General features: G+C 44.9%; 1 long non-coding RNA gene across 1 annotated transcript in view; it reads right to left on the bottom strand.

The window, feature by feature from the left end:
• Window positions 1-849: 849 nt before the first annotated feature.
• LOC133383566 (uncharacterized) overlaps window positions 850-5664 on the bottom strand; it is a 49980-nt gene continuing 45165 nt past the window's right edge. Inside the window, exons 2-3 of the long non-coding RNA XR_009762341.1 lie at window positions 1539-1682; window positions 850-973 (exon numbers count right to left, since the gene is read on the bottom strand). This is a non-coding gene — a long non-coding RNA (uncharacterized LOC133383566). The remainder of the gene's footprint in view (window positions 974-1538; window positions 1683-5664) is intronic.

Below are 5664 nucleotides of genomic sequence, written 5' to 3'. Positions count from 1 at the left end.
TTTGGGTGAAGGGGAATATTACAAGTTTAACAAATTACTGCAAGAGATTAAAGCTTAACTTTCCAGTAAACTTTGTACTGTTTGTGCTGTTCTGAATGCACACGCTGATAATAAAACAGTCTCTGCCAGGCAACTCACTAGTTGCATTGCTCTGGAAGTCGTACTATACCAGCTGTCAGGACAGCATGCCAGAACTGGTTTGAAGGAACTGGACTCCTTTGGAAGGGTGGGATATAAATTCAATCAATAAATTTAAAAAATTTAAAAAATTGAGGCAGGCATCTTTGCCTTGCAATGTACAACAAAGGCAGGATCTCTCAAATTCCAGCAATTTTCATTAGGAGCAGGGTAGGATTTCTCCAGAATTCACTGTGAAACAGATTTATTAGAGTCTGGTAAATCTCCTGTTAGAAGATAGATGGTATATTGTCAAAATAATAGACAGGCTTATGAAGCTGCTTTTCAAAATACTCTTATTTATATGCAAGTATCAGTGTAAGGATAAGAATATAAGACGAGCGCTGCTGGATCAGGCCAAGGGCCTGTCTAGTAGTCCAGCATTTGTGAGTACAGTATCTTATTCTCACAGTGGCCAATCAGATGCATATGGGAAACCCACAAGCAGGCTCAGGTTCACAGCTCAAATCTAGTATTGCAGAAAACGACATCCTTACACTGATGCCCATAGACTTGTCATCAAGCATTTGCTCATTGTTGCTGGTTTCCTCCTCCTTGAGTCCCATGATTCACAATTCAGGTAACACAACTAGTCCACAAATGGTTATAACATTATAGATTTCATATTACAACTTGTTCACCTCTCTAGAACCTTGCTTACAGTAAAGGCAGACGTTAGATAAAACAACAATCGTCTGTCTTTCCAAAACCAGCTTTTAGGATCTTCTTCACCATCCTGAGGAAGAGCGCCACTTTTCCAAGTCCAGAATGTGCACCCAGGCATACGAAATCGTTCCTTTGTAAATGCAAACGCAGAAAAGCAAGTAGAAACAAAATTTCTAAATGGCATCTTAACTCTTGTGGAATTTTGCACAATATCGTTAGATATTTGGGGTCCATCTCGCTAATTGTTTCTCCTACTACAAATATGAGAAATGTTAATACAACAGACAGGGCCTGCAGTCCAGTGGTCTCTGGGAGAGTGTCTCAGAGGCCATAGGGTCTCCCACTCTGAGGGCAAGGGAGAGCTTCAACCTCTTGGGTTTTCTCTTTCTGTCACTGTGGAAATGTCTACGGCCCTTGCATTACTGGTATCCAAGTTCAGTTATTGTTGGGGCTGAAAGGGGTGTGTACTGGGGACACATTGGGGGTGGACCAGGAGAAGGCTTGGGTCCAAAGGATCCCCAAACCATGGAGGAAACTACGCCAGCCCCGAGCTGATGATTACCCTCATATTGTTTCCAACGGCTTAAATAATGGTTTAAAGAACTGATTTAAAGAAAAGTAAAAGGATCACAAGCAAGCTCTTCTGCCTTGCTGGTGGAAATCTGGCAGGGTGTTGCCCAAGACACATCAATCACCTTTGGTTCATCTTCCCCACTATCTCCAGTGTTAGGACTGCAGATTTAAGCCATGATAATGATGTCACAATTCTTTGCACAGTAGCTTGAAGTTTCATTCACAAGTACTGTCTTTGTAAGCAGACTGTTCCAGTTCTCCTTTAGCTAGATTACAAGGAAACAAGCACAAGCATATTTAGCATTTGGACAGAGTTACATATGAACCCTTTATAATCTTCCTTGCCCTTGGCCCATGGGGGGAGGGGACAAAGTTGATACTGAGAAGTTCTTCAGAGGCCAAGCCAAATACATATAGATAATAATAATAATAATAATAATAATAATAAATTTAATTTCTTCGTTGCCTATCTCGCCAATGGCCACTCTAGGCGACTTACAAAATTATTAAAATACAATTAATAAAATACAGTAATACAATAAAAACAAAAGATCTGCAACAACAATATTAAAACTGGGTAGGATGCATTACAATTATATCGATTAACCCTCCCCGGATACCCCGAAGGCCTGCTGAAAAAGCCAGGTCTTTAAGGCTTTCCAAAATACATTTAAGAAAGAGGCATGCCGGAGATCTTGTGGGAGGGAGTTCCAAAGAGTGGGGGCCGCCACTGAGAATGCCCTCTCTCTTGTACCCGCCAATCTGGCTGTTTTTGTTGGCGGGATTGAGAGAAGGCCCTGTGTGGCCGATCTTGTCGGGCAGCATAATTGGTGGCGTTGAAGGCGCTCCGTGAGATAAACTGGGCTGAAACCGTATAGGGATTTAAAGGTCAATACCAACACCTTGAATTGGGCTCGGAAAACAACTGGAAGCCAGTGTAGGTCAAACAACACTGGTGTGATGTGATCTTGGCGGCGACTATTCGTAAGTAGTCGAGCCGCCGCATTTTGTATCAGTTGTAATTTCCGGACCGTTTTCAAGGGTAACCCCACGTAGAGCGCATTACAGTAGTCCAAACGAGAGGTGATCAGGGCGTGTACCACCAGTGGGAGCTGATGAACAGGAAGGTAGGGTTGCAGCCTTCGTATGAGGTGTGGTTGGTACCAGGCTGCCCGGCTCACTGCCGAAATCTGAGCCTCCATGGACAGCCTGGAATCAAGCACAACCCCAAGGCTGCGGACCTGGTCCTTTAGGGGTAAACTCACCCCATTGAACTTCAGGTCAATGTCACCCAACCTTCTCTTGTCCCCCACAAGTAGTACCTCGGTTTTATCAGGGTTCAACTTCAGCTTGTTCCTTCCCATCCATCCACTCACGGATTCCAGGCAGTTGGACAAGGTCTCCACAGCCAACTCTGGTAAAGATTTAAATGAGAGATAGAGCTGAGTGTCATCCGCATATTGATGACACTGCAGCCCAAATCTCCTGATGATTGCTCCCAGCGGCTTCATATAGATGTTAAATAGCATGGGAGAGAGGATAGAGCCCTGTGGCACACCACAATTGAGAGGCCAAGGGTCTGATACCTCCTCCCCCAACGCTACCTGTTGGTACCTCTCGGAGAGAAAGGAATGGAACCACTGTAATACAGTGCCTCCAATTCCCAATCCCTCCAGGCGAAGCAGAAGGATACTGTGGTCGACAGTATCAAAAGCCGCTGAGAGATCGAGGAGGACAAGAAAGGTGGATTCTCCCCTATCTAATGCCCTCCTCAAATCAACAACCAGAGCGACCAAGGCTGTTTCAGTTCCGTAACCAGTCCTGAAACCCGATTGGTATGGATCCAAATAATCCATTTCATCCAAGTGTGCTGACAACTGGTTGGCCACCACTCACTCAATGACCTTTAGAAATTTAGAAAAGGCAGAGTCTCAGGAGAAAACTGGCTAATATAGCAAGTGTTCCTCCCCACTCTTCTCCAATACCCATTCCCCCTGCCACTGGGTGTTTTTCGCAAGGAACATAAGAACATAAGAAGAGCCTGCTGGATCAGGCCAGTGGCCCATCTAGTCCAGCATCCTGTTCTCACAGTGGCCTACCAGGTGCCTGGGGAAAGCCCGCAAGCAGGACCCGAGTGCAAGAACACTCTCCCCTCCTGAGGCTTCCGGCAACTGGTTTTCAGAAGCATGCTGCCTCTGACTAGGGTGGCAGAGCACAGCCATCACAGCTAGTAGCCATTGATAGCCCTGTCCCCCATGAATTTGTCTAATCTTCTTTTAAAGCCATCCAAGCTGGTGGCCATTACTGCATCTTGTGGGAGCAAATTCCATAGTTTAATTATGCGCTGAGTAAAGAAGTACTTCCTTTTGTCTGTCCTGAATCTTCCAACATTCAGCTTCTATGATGCCCGAGATCCAAAAGGGCAGAAAAAGTTTGCGGAACCTGTTTCCCTGCTCTAGATTCTGAACAAGCTGCAGAAACCTCAGTGCAGCTCAGGAGAGAAAAAGAAGGCAAAAACTGTGACCCGCGGGTCACGATTTTTTCAAAAAAATGAAAAGTATCCAAAGCGTCTCAAACTCGCTTCATATGATGCCCGAGATCCAAAAGGGCAGAAAATGTTTGCGGAACCTGTTTCCCTGCTCTAGATTCTGAACAAGCTGCAGAAACCTCAGTGCAGCTCAGGAGAGAAAAAGAAGGCAAAAACTGTGACCCGCGGGTCAGGATTTTTTCAAAAAAATGAAAAGTATCCAAAGCGTCTCAAACTCGCGTCATATGATGCCCGAGATCCAAAAGGGCAGAAAAAGTTTGCGGAACCTGTTTCCCTGCTCTAGATTCTGAACAAGCTGCAGAAACCTGAGTGCAGCTCAGGAGAGGAAAAGAAGGCAAAAACTGTGACCCGCATGTCAGGATTTTTTCAAAAAAATGAAAAGTATCCAAAGCGTCTCAAACTCGCGTCATATGATGCCCGAGATCCGAAAGGGCAGAAAAAGTTTGCGGAACCTGTTTCCCTGCTCTAGATTCTGAACAAGCTGCAGAAACCTCAGTGCAGCTCAGGAGAGAAAAAGAAGGCAAAAACTGTGACCCGCGGGTCAGGATTTTTTCAAAAAAATGAAAAGTATCCAAAGCGTGTCAAACTCGCGTCATATGATGCCCGAGATCCGAAAGGGCAGAAAAAGTTTGCGGAACCTGTTTCCCTGCTCTAGATTCTGAACAAGCTGCAGAAACCTGAGTGCAGCTCAGGAGAGGAAAAGAAGGCAAAAACTGTGACCCGCATGTCAGGATTTTTTCAAACAAATGAAAAGTATCCAAAGCGTCTCAAACTCGCGTCATATGATGCCCGAGATCTGAAAGGGCAGAAAAAGTTTGCGGAACCTGTTTCCCTGCTCTAGATTCTGAACAAGCTGCAGAAACCTGAGTGCAGCTCAGGAGAGAAAAAGAAGGCAAAAACTGTGACCCGCATGTCAGGATTTTTTCAAAAAAATGAAAAGTATCCAAAGTGTCTCAAACTCGCGTCATATGATGCCCGAGATCCGAAAGGGCAGAAAAAGTTTGCGGAACCTGTTTCCCTGCTCTAGATTCTGAACAAGCTGCAGAAACCTGAGTGCAGCTCAGGAGAGGAAAAGAAGGCAAAAACTGTGACCCGCATGTCAGGATTTTTTCAAAAAAATGAAAAGTATCCAAAATGTCTCAAACTCGCGTCATATGATGCCTGAGATCCAAAAGGGCAGAAAAAGTTTGCGGAACCTGTTTCCCTGCTCTAGATTCTGAACAAGCTGCAGAAACCTGAGTGCAGCTCAGGAGAAAAAAAAAAGGCAAAAACTGTGACCCGCGGGTCAGGATTTTTTCAAACAAATGAAAAGTATCCAAAGCGTCTCAAACTCGCGTCATATGATCCCCAAAATGCGAAAGGGCAGAAAAAGTTTGCGGAACCTGTTTCCCTGCTCTAGATTCTGAACAAGCTGCAGAAACCTGAGTGCAGCTCAGGAGAGAAAAAGAAGGCAAAAACTGTGACCCGCGGGTCAGGATTTTTTCAAAAAAATGAAAGGTATCCAAAGCGTCTCAAACTTGCGTCATATGATGCCCGAGATCCGAAAGGGCAGAAAAAGTTTGCGGAACCTGTTTCCCTGCTCTAGATTCTGAACAAGCTGCAGAAACCTGAGTGCCGCTCAGGAGAGGAAAAGAAGGCAAAAACTGTGACCCGCATGTCAGGATTTTTTCAAAAAAATGAAAAGTATCCAAAGCGTCTCA

This window comes from Rhineura floridana, chromosome 1 (assembly GCF_030035675.1).
Source record: "Rhineura floridana isolate rRhiFlo1 chromosome 1, rRhiFlo1.hap2, whole genome shotgun sequence".
Lineage (NCBI taxonomy): Eukaryota > Metazoa > Chordata > Lepidosauria > Squamata > Rhineuridae > Rhineura > Rhineura floridana.
The sequence above is the reverse complement of the archived record's forward strand: the minus strand, read 5'-3'. Positions and strand labels throughout refer to the sequence as shown.